This window comes from Pseudochaenichthys georgianus, chromosome 19, assembly GCF_902827115.2.
Source record: "Pseudochaenichthys georgianus chromosome 19, fPseGeo1.2, whole genome shotgun sequence".
NCBI classification, from domain to species: domain Eukaryota; kingdom Metazoa; phylum Chordata; class Actinopteri; order Perciformes; family Channichthyidae; genus Pseudochaenichthys; species Pseudochaenichthys georgianus.
Genome location: NC_047521.1, coordinates 12,369,073 through 12,385,071, shown reverse-complemented (window position 1 = coordinate 12,385,071; position 15,999 = coordinate 12,369,073). Strand labels below are relative to the sequence as shown.

The window sequence follows — 15,999 nt, the reverse complement described above, 5'->3', positions numbered from 1 at the left end:
CGTCTAAGCGGCCTTGGCCAATTAGAAGATACATGATTAAATGTTACTCAAATTAGGAAACAGACATTGGGGGGGATCAGTGAGATATTATTCAAAAATCAAAGTTATAAATATCCTATTTAATAATGATCCACATAGCAGCTAATTACTGAAGAAAATGTCAATGAATCAAAGCAATATTAAAAATGTCAGACGGATCATACAACAGACACATTAATTACATAAGTAAATGCCAAAGTAATTAGGTTAGATGCCTGGAAAACACACATTTCTGATTATTGGTTTTTAGAAGAGTATATTGAAAAGATTTATCGAAAGCTGACTGATAACTTTAGATGTTAACATGATTTATAGTTCATTGACAGACTGGCTTGTTAAGCTGCATCTCATCTACAGTATATACCAGTAAAAAACAGATATCTTGTAAGTTCAGGATTAAAGAGGTAGCATAGTGATCAAAAATATAACTGGGCCCAGTACAGTCCCCTGAGGTACCCAGTTAATCCTTTTTGCAGATGCAGACATGCAAACAGATTACAATTGGCAACGGACATGCCATGTTCATAAAATGTATCAAATGAGCGCTTATGAACTGGAAATGAGGATTTCTCTGCTGTAATGGCTTTAAAGTGAATATGTAATCGCTTGAGGTAAAGCTGTCTTGATGTCATATTGAACTCTTAACCAGCATGGTAGACCATCCTTATCAAATAAGTTAGGCTTTTGTCAGCAGCTATACTTCTGTCAGTAATCTTGTCTCTCTCTTTTGAGACAGAAAGAGGGTTTCATTTAAATCACAGCGTCAGTGAGGGTTTCAGAGGAAACCGACTCAAAAGACTCAAGAGAGACACAAGCTTTCATCTTGACTGTTACATCTTGAGTTGGATGGGTGATCCGCCTGTGAGTGTTTGACATTTTGTTAACAGGATCTGACGAAGCTTTGCTTGGCAAAGGCTCTCTAAGAACCTCAGAGTTAGCGGCAGTTTTTTTTTACGTGGATTGTCGGGATCTTTCTCAGCTTCTGTCATAGTCTGCTCCATCATTCACCAGTAGTTTTCCATTCACCTGTCTCACCTGTTTTCCACACCCACTCGTTAACTCACTCTCTTTCTCTTCTGCACCCATTAGCTTCTGCCAGTATTTAAACTCGCACCTGACACACACTCTTTGCCAGATTGTACTTTGCCTCATGCTTGTCTCTCCCGCGTTCAACACTAGATTGCCTACCCGGTTCCGACCCTGCCTGTCCCCGACCTGCCTGCTCTGCCTGTTTCCTGATCCTGCCTGTCCCTCGACTATCCTGCCTGGCCTGTTATCCGACCCTGCCTGTATCCACGCTGACCGCCTCGCTTACTCCCTGACCCTCTGCCTGTCCCTGACTCACCTTCTGCCCGCTGTCCTCCGGTGCGTTATACTGCCCGGTTGGTATTCCTCCGATCCAGTGGAATCTCCAATAAAGGATATTACCAATTCTCCTTGGTTTCTCGAGTGCTGCATTTGGGTTCTCCTTAAGACTGTGACAGAACAATCTGGCCAGAACATGGACCCAGCGCACTCCTCTTCACCAAGAGACCCTTTCGAGAGAGTTGAGGACGCTCTCCAGAGGCAGGAAGCCTCGATAGCCGCCCTGGCCACCGAGGCTCATCATGCTACATCTTCACATGACCAGACGCTAACCTATTTAGCTGCGCAGCTACAGCAGCTAACGGCTACTGTGCAGCAGCTAGTGGCAGGAGTGGCTGCTCCAGCGCCTCTTCCTATGCTGTCGACACCCGCTTCTGCATCACTTCTGATGGGATTTACCCCGGAGCCTCGGGTGGGAACTCCGGAGCGCTACGCCGGGGAACCGGAGGGCTGCAGCCCGTTTCTTACGAACTGTTCTATCCTGTTTGCACTGCAGCCACACACTTTCGCTTCTGAAGCTGCTCGTGTGGCGTTCACGGTCAATCATTTGACTGGGAAAGCCCGACTGTGGGGCACAGCGGAATGGGAGCAACAAACACCCGCCTGCTCTTCGTTCCCCGCTTTTTCTGCGCAGCTGCGCAAGGTGTTTGGACCCGTGTCTGTGGGTCCAGACGCTACAGGAGGACTATTGAACCTGAGCCAGGGTAATGGATCTATAGTGGATTATGCCATTGAGTTTCGCACCCGGAGCCGCCTCAGCAACTGGAATTCTGCAGCCCAGTGTGACGCCTATCTGCGTGGGTTGGCGGATTACATCAAAGATGAGCTTGTGTCGTTTGATTTGCCCAATTCACTGGATGGGTTGATTGAACTGACTTCCCGCATGGATCGGCGCATCCAGACACGGAGACGGGAGCGACGATCGGCGGAAGTTCAACATGCCTGGGCGCCCCGACGTCCGAGTTTGGCTGCGACTCCTCACCTCACTCCAGAGCCGCAACCAGGGGGGGATGAGCCCATGCAGGTGGGTCGCACCAACCTCACTTTGGAGGAACGTGAGCATCGCAGACGTCGTAACCTGTGTCTCTACTGCGGCCGGGCCGGCCATTTCGTTTCTCACTGCCCGGTAAAAGGCAAGGCTCAGCAGTAATGGGGAACATACTGGTGAGCCAAACCCCTGGATTTGTTCCCACTCAGAGACCATTGAGCCACGCCAGGTTGCTATTGCCGGATAGCTCTCAGGCTCTTGCAGTTTTTATTGACTCTGGTTCGGACGCGAGTATTATGGATGAAGAGCTTATGCTGCAGTTGGGTATAGACCGGGTTCCCTTATCTCGCCCAGTTCCAGCCAACGCCTTAGACGGTCACCTGCTGGGGACAGTGACTCATCAGACTGTACCCGTTCACATGCTCCTGTCTGGGAACCATCACGAGACTATTCAGTTTCATGTTCTCCGGTCTCCACATATCCCGCTTATCCTGGGATACCCATGGCTCCGCCGCCACAACCCTAACATTGACTGGGAGACGGGAGCCATTTTGGGATGGAGCCCCTCTTGTCATCAGATCTGTCTGAAACAGGCTGCCGCGCCTCAACGCTCGGGGAACCCCAGCCAAGTTCTGGATGTTACAGGAGTTCCACCGGAATATCTGGACTTCAAGGAAGTATTCAGCAAGTCGAGGGCTACTTCCCTACCACCACACCGGCCCTACGACTGTGCCATCGACCTGCATCCCGGCACCAGCCCTCCCAGGGGTCGATTGTACTCCCTGTCTGCTCCGGAAAGAGTTTCCATGGAGACTTATATCAATGACGCTCTGGCGGCTGGGATTATTCGCCCGTCCTCATCACCTGCTGGCGCAGGGTTCTTCTTTGTAGAGAAGAAAGACAAGACCCTAAGGCCCTGTATCGACTTTCGGGGTCTTAATAACATTACAATCAAGAATCGATACCCACTGCCTCTTATCTCTTCTGCATTTGAGTTGTTGCAGGGAGCAACCATATTCACGAAGCTGGACTTGCGTAACGCGTACCACTTGGTACGTATTCGCGAGGGGGATGAGTGGAAGACCGCCTTTGACACCACCTCGGGGCACTACGAGTACCTAGTCATGCCTTTTGGGCTTACCAACGCCCCTGCAGTATTCCAGGCGTTGGTAAATGATGTGCTCCGAGACATGTTGGACCGACACGTGTTTGTTTACTTGGATGACATCCTGATCTTTTCCAAGACACTGAAAGAACACGTGCACCACGTCCAGGCGGTTCTCAGGAGATTACTCGAGAACTCGCTGTTTGTTAAAACGGAGAAGTGCGAGTTTCACACATCCTCTGTCTCTTTTCTGGGATACATCGTGGGACAAGGGAGCATCGAGATGGATCCTGCCAAGGTTGATGCAGTCACTTCCTGGCCGGTTCCAGATTCCCGGAAGCGGCTACAACAGTTCCTCGGGTTCGCCAACTTCTACCGGAGGTTCATTCGTGGATACAGTACCTTGGCCGCTCCTCTCACAGCCCTGACCTCCTCTAAGGTCATGTTCCAGTGGTCCTCCTCGGCTGAGGAGGCATTCCAGAACCTTAAGGCGAGGTTCACCTCCGGCCCCATCCTCCGAGTACCCGATCCTGTAAGACAGTTTGTTTTGGAGGTGGATGCTTCTGATATGGGGGTGGGAGCCATCCTGTCTCAGCGAGCAATGGACAGCCAAAAACTCCATCCCTGTGCTTTCTTTTCAAAGCGTTTGACTCCAGCGGAAAGGAATTATGATGTGGGAAACCGGGAGCTGCTAGCAGTGAAGTTGGCTCTGGAGGAGTGGCGTCACTGGCTCGAGGGGACCAGTCAACCTTTCCTGGTGTGGACCGACCACAAGAATTTGGAGTACATCCGGTCGGCCCGCAGACTGAATTCCCGACAAGCTAGATGGGCCCTTTTCTTCACTCGGTTCAATTTCTCCCTCTCCTACCGCCCTGGTTCTCGGAACATTAAGGCTGACGCTCTTTCTCGTCAGTTTGGAGAGGGAGGTAACATTCCCAGGGGCTTGGACACCATCCTTCCGACTTCTCAGCTCGTCGCCGCCCTCATCTGGGAGGTGGAGGAGAGGGTCAAGGCTGCCCAGCAGGACCAGCCGGGACCCAGTGCCTGTCCTCCGAACCGCCTGTTCGTTCCGCAGACGTTGAGGTCTGATGTTCTCCAGTTGGCTCATAACTCCAGACTCACCTGCCATCCTGGGATCCAACGCACATGGGAGGTAGTCCAGCAAAGGTTCTGGTGGGCAACACTTAAGGAGGACACCAGGGAATTTGTTAATGCCTGCCCCGTTTGCAATCAGAACAAGTCTTCTCACCAAGCTCCTGCTGGTCTCCTACGACCTCTGCCTATCCCTCATCGCCCCTGGTCTCACATTTCTTTGGACTTTGTTACTGGTCTGCCACCGTCCAACGGACACACTGCCATCTTGACGGTGGTAGACCGATTCAGTAAGATGGCTCATTTTGTGCCGATACCCAAGCTCCCCTCAGCTAAAGAGACGGCAGAGCTGGTCCTGCTCCATGTGTTCCGGCTCCATGGGCTGCCTACTGATGTGGTTTCCGATCGTGGTCCTCAATTTACCTCGGTGTTCTGGAGGGAATTCTGCACGCTCCTTGGGGCCACGGTCAGTCTGTCATCCGGTTTCCATCCGCAGTCCAACGGTCAGACAGAAAGAAAGAACCAGGAGATGGAGACAACCTTACGATGTATAGTCTCCAAGAACCCAGCGGCCTGGGCTAAACAGCTGCTCTGGGTCGAGTACGCCCACAACACTCTGGTCAGTTCGGCCACCAAGCTGTCCCCATTTCAGTGTGCTTACGGGCTTCAACCCCCTCTGTTTCCGGCCCTGGAGAGGGAGGTTACCTGTCCGTCCGTCCAGGCTTTCATCCGTCGTTGTCGACAGACCTGGAATCAAGCCCGGAGAACTCTCGTCTGTTCGGCCAACCGGTACGCCTCCTCTGCCAACCGCCGACGTTCTGAAGCACCTGTCTACCAGGTGGGCCAAAAGGTATGGCTTTCCTCCCGGGATATTCCTTTACGGGTGGATTCAAAGAAACTTGCACCTAAATTCATTGGACCGTTTGAGATTGTCAGAATAATCAATCCCACAGCAGTAAGGCTAAGACTGCCTCGGACTCTGCGGATCCATCCCACCTTCCACGTTTCCAGGATCAAACCTGTCCGAGAGAGTGCCTTGGTTCCTGCGATCCCTCCCCCACAACCCCCCCGGATGATTGACGGCGGGCCTACGTACACTCTCCGACGACTTCTTCGTTCCCGTCGCAGAGGAAGAGGAGTCCAGTACCTGGTGGACTGGAAGGGTTACGGCCCTGAGGAGAGGTGTTGGGTTCCAGCTCGTCATGTGTTGGACCCCCGGCTCATCAGGGAGTTCCATCGGCGTAATCCCGAGCAACCGTCTAAGACCGTCACGTTGACGGGCAGAGACACAGGGAGAGTCTCTCCTCTTACCGTCAGCTCGTCAGAGGAGGACAGCGAGGGGCAGGCTTCTGATGAGGATGCAGATTCCCACAGGGGGCAGGAGAGGGAGGCGGAAAGAACTTTTTCAGATGAGTACTAATCCCACCTCCCACCTTCATCTGTAGATTAGCATTTAGGGACGTCAGGAGCCGTCCATTAAGGGGGGGGTTCTGTCATAGTCTGCTCCATCATTCACCAGTAGTTTTCCATTCACCTGTCTCACCTGTTTTCCACACCCACTCGTTAACTCACTCTCTTTCTCTTCTGCACCCATTAGCTTCTGCCAGTATTTAAACTCGCACCTGACACACACTCTTTGCCAGATTGTACTTTGCCTCATGCTTGTCTCTCCCGCGTTCAACACTAGATTGCCTACCCGGTTCCGACCCTGCCTGTCCCCGACCTGCCTGCTCTGCCTGTTTCCTGATCCTGCCTGTCCCTCGACTATCCTGCCTGGCCTGTTATCCGACCCTGCCTGTATCCACGCTGACCGCCTCGCTTACTCCCTGACCCTCTGCCTGTCCCTGACTCACCTTCTGCCCGCTGTCCTCCGGTGCGTTATACTGCCCGGTTGGTATTCCTCCGATCCAGTGGAATCTCCAATAAAGGATATTACCAATTCTCCTTGGTTTCTCGAGTGCTGCATTTGGGTTCTCCTTAAGACTGTGACAGCTTCACCATTGAGGTGTCTCATCAAATCTTTCAGAGTTTTCACGCTTATGTTCTCCCCTCTTTCAAAATGAATTTTAGTTGGAAAAGTGAGGAGGGTTAGCATTTGAAATCTGTTTTTACAAGAGCAGAACACATATTAATGAAGCCATCCATCACACATCCAACAGCAGTGAATGTGAATACTTCTGAGGTGTTTTAATTACTCGTCAGTACCGTCAACCTTTGGTGCCATGGGAACAGTAAATGTTTAACTAAAATTGAGATTTGCTTAACATAGTTGAACTTGAAACCCACATTAATTCCTTGGCATTGTTCTCCTTCAATTACCTTATTTCCTCCTCCCCCCTTCATCCCCATCTCTGCACTCCCTCCCCTTCTTCTCAATTTTCTCTCCATAATGTATCATCTGCCTTTTCTCTTTATAGCGGGATTAATTGTCCTTGAATGATTTTATAATTGAGATGTGTCAGTGTCATTAATGGCCCGTGGAAGTCTTTGGATGAAAATAAAGGAAGGTGGCAGAGCACCCCTGCCTGTGTGTGTGTGTGTGTGTGTGTGTGTGTGTGTGTGTGTGTGTGTGTGTGTGTGTGTGTGTGTGTGTGTGTGTGTGTGTGTGTGTGTGTGTGTGTGTGTGTGTGTGTGTGTGTGTGTGTGTGTGTGTGTGTGTGTGTTTGGTGTGTGTGTGTGTGTGTGTGTGTGTGTGTGTGTGTGTGTGTGTGTGTGTGTGTGTGTGTGTGTGTGTGTGTGTGTGTGTGTGTGTGTGTGTGTGTGTGTGTGTGTGTGTGTGTGTGTGTGTGTGTGTGTGTGTGTGTGTGTGTGCCCACTGACAAACATGATGTAATTGTACATAAACTGATGAATGCACACACAAATACTTTATGAAATCCATGCTGCTTTTGACTCAAATTGCTTTTGAGACTCTCGCCTCCCAACACACGCTAGCACACACACACATAGACATATAAGCAAACACACCTCACTTTCAGAGACAATTGGTATCCACATGAACAGATGTCCACTTGAAATGCATAATCATAAAAAGTACTAAATGATCTAAAGTAGGTGGATGAACATGAATAATTAATGAATATTAATGGAAATGAGATCGAAAAAAGTTATCTGTGATTAATGCAGATGTTAGATTGGTTGAATATGATTATAGTCATGTTTTCATGACTCAAACTGACATATTTCAGCCTCATGAAAATAAAGGAAGGTGGCAGAGCACCCCTGCCAGTGTGTGTGTGTGTGTGTGTGTGTGTGTGTGTGTGTGTGTGTGTGTGTGTGTGTGTGTGTGTGTGTGTGTGTGTGTGTGTGTGTGTGTGTGTGTGTGTGTGTGTGTGTGTGTGTGTGTGTGTGTGTGTGTGTGTGTGTGTGTGTGTCATGATGTGTCATGATAATCTAGATTGGAGTTCTGGATCATGAATTGGGTCCCGTGTTCAGGCCTAATGCACATATTCTGGGGTTGTGAGTTGCCACGGTAGCCATCCATTGACATGAATTATGGCTGTTCAACCCTATGTTGGCCTTTCAGCCTGTGTGAGGGCTGGTCCAGCTTGGTTTGCAAAGATGGACCTGCCAAAAGTGAATTCTGAAACAAAAAACTGAAATCTGGCAAAAACAAACATAAGCTGACCACGACAACCACTTTCCCAACTCTTTTTAAATTACTTTACGATTAAATTTAGAGGAGCAAACAACAAGAAGCCACATGCAACAAGGATTGGCAATTGTTTGTACAATTTCAGGATGACACATTTGCTCTTTATGTGGGAATGTCTTTGTGGTGATGACCCATTTTGTGCCAGTGTGAACAGCTTCCCGACTGAATGGCATGGAGACAGTAATTTGTCTGAACTGGTCTGCTTTCGTGAACTGTGATTCACTTAGACAGGCACAGACTTGCACACAAAGCAAATGCCTTTAAAAGAAACCATGCACACTGGCTGAGTCCAAACGTTTTCCTCCAATCATGTTTCTCCAGTCTCCTTCGCCTGTGTGCATTAATCCACATGGGCCATTTTGAAAGATTTTATGTGAGGCGAGGAAACCATCATCGTGTGGCTGCACTTTGAGGGCAATCTTTTTTTTGAGCAGCTCTGCGGCTTGGCCCAGGAGGCCATCTTTATTTTTGACTACTGGTTTGAGCTTAAAGCACAAAAATGGGGTGAGCCACACTACATTCCAAAAAATCTCCACTTAATGGGAAACCAAGACTTTGCAAGGCTTCCGTGACATGCAACGGGATTTTGGTTGAGTGAAAGCAGCATAACTGTTTTTGCTTCTTTGCTTGTTCATTTGTATATCCACCCCAAAATGCACAACCTTAGAGCTTCTCTGTGCACGTATAAGAAGTGGGCTGAATCTGTCTTTTTGTGAAGAGCTATTTGGAAGTGGTAGACATAATCAGCCTTAATAGTGATGGGAATAATGGGATAAATAAAGCTGGATTACCACTATGGAAATTGGCAGGGCTTTTTTTCCCCTAAACCTCTCTAAAAAGGTCAAATTTCACTTGTTTTGCATCAATCTTGATACAGGGTACTTATTATATGTTATAGTTTGGATTTTTAAAGCTTTTAGTCTACTATCCCATCATTCAAGGGTGGTTTTCACTATAAGTAATGTGTTTTTTTTAGACGGGTACAATAATTTAATTTTTTTTATTATGTTCAATCTGAATTTACTTTAAAATAAAAAAATTCTATATTGATTCTGACTTTTCTACATCCAATTCACAGGTTTATCATTGCTTTGAGAACAAAGTGTATTAATTTACCCCTTTTTAGAAGTGAAGTCATTTTCGAGCCTGAGGCCTGAAAAACAGGCTCGGGGCTTAACAGGTTAAAAGAGAAACAGAGCTAAAAGGAAGCCTGCTTTACCGACCAGACTTTTCTAATTGCTCTCTGATAGACCAGTTCCACTGACCTCACCACAGATGACATCGCTAAATGAATATTTAAATTGTGCTGCGTCCAATGCTGCAAATAGGGTGACTTATTTGTAGAAAACTACATTCCATTCATGGTAGTTAACTTAATGTTGTGGGGGCTTCTCTTAGCAGGATTCTTTCCTTATTATCTGCATGGCTGGCCCCAATTCAATGTAATCACTCTGGCTGATAGTGGAAATTAAAAACTGAAATGCATGCATTATGCATAAGAAAAATGGAAAATTGTTTATTTTTATTTCACCTGAAATGTTTTTTGGTAATTATGTAGCTTCAGGCTGAAGAAAGTGAGATTTTTCTTTTTTTTAAATGATTATTCTTGTTAAAACCAGAGTAACATGTTTGAAATATATATGAATGTACAGTAGGATATGTGAGAGTTTGACACTCTAAGATATGCGGGTATAAGTGGACGCTAATGTGTCAGATGTGGTTTTCTCTGATTCAAGTTTGGGGGAATGGGTGAACAGTAACATCTCTAATACATTTGTCAGTGCAGCTGAACAGAGATAACATATCTGGATCACGGCTCACTTCTCTTCCTTCTCAATCGCTCGAAATTGAAAAAGCCTTATTCAGGGCTGTCAGTAGTTTCGTCTTCTTTTCTCTGAGTTTTGCAGATGTTCTCCTCCCATCTCTTTCTGTTTTTCTCTCTCATCTCCTCCCTCCACATCCTAGCCCATTTCCCCTATTTTTCTCACTCTAGCTTTTACTTATTATTATTTTTTTCCATTGGCCCCCAATCTATGGGAGGGGATAGTTGAGAAGTATGGGTTGGGGCTTTTCTTTACTCCTTTAGTTTACTGAGTCTTCCTGAAAGCTGTCAAGATGAAAGAACCATCTCCCCACCCTTTATATGCTCTTCAGCTCATCATTTTTCTAGCTCTCCCCCACCCTCTCAACCTTCCCTGCCTCTTTCTCATCTTCAATTATCGCCCTTCAGATAAGTTATTCTCCCTTCCCCTTGCCACTCCTTCTCTTTTTTTTCTCTCGGTTAATGGAACTATAATGGAACCATAAGTCTAGAGAGTTGAGTTGTTTAGCAAATGGCACTTCATGCGTCAGTCAGTCATTCAAACGGAATTCAGCAGACCACTTTTGCCTCCTTAACACCTAAACATAGCCCTAACATGCATGGCACTGTTTCAATTGTATCTCTTGCAGCACTAATTGAAGCTGGTTGCTTTCAGTATTTGATTAACATATAATTTATGCAAAGATACTGGGTTTCCAGTAAAAAAAGTTAGACAGAAGACGCACAATATGCCGTATTGAGTCTTATAGCAGCTGTTATCGAGTTCACTGAGTCTGCATTTCATCTCATGACATAGGCCAGGGGTGGCCAACCAGTCAGAGATTAAGAGCCACATTTTTTCTATTTTACTGCAAAGAGCCACATCAAACACACAGTCACTGATACCGCTTGTTTCAGTTTTTTGTTTTCTGGAGACAAGATTTCAACCATGTCACTGATGCATTTTTGTGGCATTGGGATATATATTTTTTAAATCCTCTGGAGCAGAGAGAGGAGCTGTGGATTAGTGTTATTGATTAATGCATCAGTGTTTCTTAGGGTCAAAAACACTAAGCTCACAATTTAAAATGAAAGCGTTTAGTTTATTTAATAAAAGAGCACATGTTCAATGTGAAAAGTGACAGTAGTTATAGATTATTTGCAATTTGGTGGAATATATATATATTAAAAAAATCAAAATAGTTATATATATTTTTTAAACACCTTGAATTTCAGGGGGGCGGCGCGGGGCTCCGTTGGCGGGGCGCAGCGTGTTACGAAAGTAACACGGGACGAAAAGTAACGGAGCGATTTTATCCGAGCAACTTTGACCGGCCAAATTACGTCAGAATTATCAGCATTCAATACTTAACAGACCTACTAAATATCAGATTTAACTGTCAGGAGTAGCTAGCTAGTGTTGTCACGATACCAACATTTTGGTTTCGATACCAAGTCAAGAATTGCGATTCCGATTATTTTTCGATACTTTTCTTAAAAAAAGGTAAACAGTCTTAAATGTAATTATTGTGCTTTATTTCACACCAGAACCATAACCATAACACAAACTTTTAAACAATGAGAACAATAAATAAAATAAATGACAAGAATTCGTATTAAATTAATACATTTTTACAGACAGGCCTCGTGGTGTCCCGTAGGCTTGCCCTTACTGTCAGAGATATAGCTAAAATACTTCCAAATTTCGCTTCTGACGTCTTTTTTTGTCAACAAGCTGAGGCGCAGCGGCAGTTGCACTCCCGCTTGCAGCCATGCTTCTCGTTTTCTCACATGCTCTGGCACTTAGAGCGTGCTTGAGAGGGAGGGACTGCAGGCACAGCTGCAGTGCAGGGAGTGGAAGCAGAGCACTGAACACACACGGCTCTTATTAAAACGGCGCTTTCTCACCGGAGTACTTTCCCCCGTCATTCTTAAAGTACCGATACTAATGAAACGGAGGAATCGTAACGTTTTTAACGGGAGGGTATCGCGGTACCTTTCAAGTATCGGTACACCGTCAACACTAGTCGGGAGTCAGTGTCTCTCCCCCAAACTCACACATATACAATTCGATATGAACTGAAGAGCCGCATGAAACTAGGCAAAGAGCCGCATGCGGCTCGAGAGCCGCGGGTTGGCCACCCCTGACATAGGCAATTAAAGCGACTTTTAGCTTACATTAAGGAAATGGTTAGCAGAATGATGTGATTTAGGGCTGCACGATTTTGGGAAAAAATCTAATTGCGATTTTTCTGACAAATATTGCGATTGCGATTCGAATTGCGATATTTGTTTTTAAGCGACTCAACGGAAGTTTATTGTAAAATGCGGCCATAACTCCGGCTAGGAAGGTCGTATCAACGTGCTCCCGTCTCCCGAGCTACGAGTGAAAGAACTAAACTTACATGAAACTTCCGTTGGGTTGCTTTAAAGTCAAGCTTCAGTTTAAGATTCACCCTGTAATAGAAACATGTGATGGAGCATTACTAACCTGACACAGAGGGTTTGTTTCACCAGACCATCTAAAGCTCCATTGGAAGCCATTTGGAAAGGGCAGGCACTTGCAGAAGCACTTGGCAGGTGATTGGATCAATCTGATAGATGACCTTCTATCATGGGCTACTTCTGATTGATTAACAATGGCTGGTACATGTGGAGCACAGCACTTCTGATTGGTGTGGATGACTGACACACAAGAAAAAAAGAAAACAAATTGTAAAAAAAAAAGTTACAAAAAATCGCAGGCTTTGCGATTTGATAATCGCATCATTTAAAATCGCGATTTCGATTTAAAATCGATTAATCGTGCAGCCCTAATGTGATTATTATTGTACAATTTGCCATCTAATATTGTTTACTGGCCCGGATCATCAAACTTTGGAAATTCTGTTGTTCCAAATTCATCAGTATGCTTGTTCTCTTTTGCTGAAGACATGACATGACAGTGATATTTGCTCGTTATCAATATCGTCATGTGTTTGTGTTTGCCACAATGAACATTTTAAACAAAGTTCAACCGTCATCAACTCAGATGTCAAAATGTATTTGCCATATACATGTATATATTTGCAGGAACTGATTAGTTCCAAACCTGTACACTCTTTATGTATGAAACACATTACATTAAAGTGTGTTAATTTACCACGGTGCCTAATGTAATCCTATTTCTTTTTTTCTCTTTATCCCTTGGTGCCCTCTACCCTGAATGATTGCAAATACAGGTAAGAGTATTCTTTCTTTTTTTTGATGAATTTGTTGTACTTAGCAGAAATGTGCGAGTGGCTTGAGGGATTAACTGAGACTTCTTTGGATAATTACTTTTAAAAGCAATTATCACGACCCTCACATTTGTAAGGAAGTAAACAACATTGTGGCATACATCAAAGTAAATGAAGGAATATTTAGGGAATAGTAAACATCTCCAGGCAACTGTTGTGTTTCCTGAGAGGGGTAACTCTCGAGCTTTAGACCTTGGAGGAAATGAGAAGAAATATTTAGGGCTTGAAGACTTGGAATATCTACTTTTGTATTTAACTTGTCTTTATCTGCAAATGATGTATACAAAAGCTGGAGGAATTGTGCTGGCTTTGGCCTATTTGTTCTAAACCTTAATGAACCATAACATAATGAAGTTGTGGAGATATTTCCTTTTTTTCTATAAACCACTTGCTCAAACCTTTTTTTGTTATGAAGAAGTGATGCAGTTGTGCACTTAACCATTGGTTGCTGTCAGAAAAAGGACCCCCTACTGCTGCTGTCTGTTGCTATTTGTTCCCAAAACTCAGTCCATTTTTAATCGCAGAAAAATATTGGGGCGGTATAGTGGGCGGTGGTGGCGAAGTCGATAGGGACTTGGCTTGGCAACTGGAAGGTCACCAGTTCAATTCCCGGCAAGACCAAGTGCTACCGAGGTGTCCCTGAGCAAGGCACCGTTCCCCGCATTGCTCCCCGGGCGCCGTTCAAAATGGCAGCACACTGCTCCTAACACAGGATGGGTCAAATGCAGAGAAACAATTTCCCCACGAGGGATTAATAAAAGTCCATCTTATTTTATCTTATATCTCAACTTGAATTTTTTCCCAGTCATAAAAAATGAAGGAGATGGATAATTTTTTTATACTGTTGAAAGATGTTCTTTAGTTTGTCTTGTGGTCAACATTCTTTAAAAGGTCTGCATCAATGACCTGTCCCTGAGTATACAGAACCCGTTATTTTGGAGAAACGTCTCCATACAGTATGCTGTGGTTGCCTTTTAGATTCTTCCCCCACAAGTCATGGTGATGAAATAGGACCCAAAGACAGCGTGGGCTGACCCACAGCAATTACAGAACAGAGGCAACACATTCAGTTACCTCCAGGATTATAGGAACATTGCTGCTGCTGCCGTGCCAGTATACAAGATCAGTAGGGGGTCATACAGTGTATGACATACAGCATATGTTGAGTTCAATGCTTTTTCCGCTTGTATCACGTACTGTTATGTTCTCTTTCCATCTCTTCCCTGCTTACCCTGAAGCTGAAAACAGATTGTTTTTTATTAACCTTAACAGCTTACCTTTTTCTCTTGTTAGATGCATGATGGTTTGTCTATTCAACTACTCTCTAAACGTGAAAGGGGCTTTTACCACTCATACAATAAGACATTTGATTTAAGCAAACCGTTTGTATATTCTTACTGAAAGGCTAGCTTACTAGCTTTCAAAATGACCCATACTTACTTATTATCTTAAGCTCATTCCATTTTTAGCTTGGAATATGTTTTAGAACAGCATGTCCATTTTAACCTCCTGCCAGCTCTAATAGGCCTTGCCATGATGCCTAGACCAGGCTCTGGCTTGATAATCCCTCACTCTGCCAGCTTTCTTATGATGTTGTGAGTGGGAAATGGAAGTAACAGGCCTGGGGTTGATCACAGGACGCAGAAACTTGCAGATAGCCGTTGAGTCAGTCCAGGCTGGGCTTTAATAAAGCCTTGCAACAAGGCGAGTGGGTGTAAGGCTTTGTGGATAAGCCCCCCATACAGGCAAGGACGATCATTCGCTGCTCTGCCAGAGACAATAAGTCACTATGGCACAATAAGAGGCGTTCCATCTGGGATGAATAGCATCTCTAATGACCACACCTCTGCTTATTACCACTGTGATTACGAGCCATTTGTTTGCTTTATCATGGCCCTAAACCTCAGGGGATTTAATGAATGTTGGGATGTAAAAACGTCTTCCCCCAAAGGCTGGGAAGGTCACAGTGATTGTTTGACGTGGCACAGAGGATATTGTGCATTTTTACACATTTGCCTTCGCTGTTTGTGAGTTTGCACTCATCACGTCCTTAACCTACTGTCATCATTATTCATAGCCTCTGCTGGGATGACAATGCAAGTTGGGTTTTCTAAAACCAGGAGGGAAGAAAACGTGGATGGATATAGTTTTTAGATGTGGAAGCTTTAGTTCAGATGAATGGTTTTGTGGGAAGTGGTTTAGCTGATGATAAAAATGGTGTCTGGGACGAAGCAAGGAAGGATCATACAGAAATAGACTCCTTAAAACGGCAGTGAGTTTCATTGTTGTGGCTGTCGAGGGTATACTTGTGTAATTGTTCTCATTACAGCACCATCATGACTTGTATAGTTATTATGTCTGACTGCATCAGTTTGGCCATTTCCCTTCATCTTTCGCTGCAGTCTCAGTGGGCCTCATTATCAATAATTAAGAAATGGCAGGCACAACCGCGTCTGTGTCAGCCACCTGACACAGACGCGGTTGTGCCTGCCATTTCACAGACACAAATGTGCACACAAACACAGAGGTTTGCAGAAGGTTTGGGCGGCCTTTATATTTCCGTTCTTCATTAACCTTTCAGTAAGACTCACAAGACAGCTGGTGATATGCGGTAAATAATGAGTGAGAGCCTAGTCGAGAATGCGTATGTGTAATTGTGTTTGTTTGGTTGCACCC

The 15,999-nt window shown here is 45.4% G+C and overlaps 1 protein-coding gene across 1 annotated transcript in view; it reads left to right on the top strand.

Annotated features, from left to right (window-relative positions):
• Positions 1 to 15,999, top strand: part of sdk2b (sidekick cell adhesion molecule 2b) — a 313,948-nt gene that overhangs the window by 76,318 nt on the left and 221,631 nt on the right.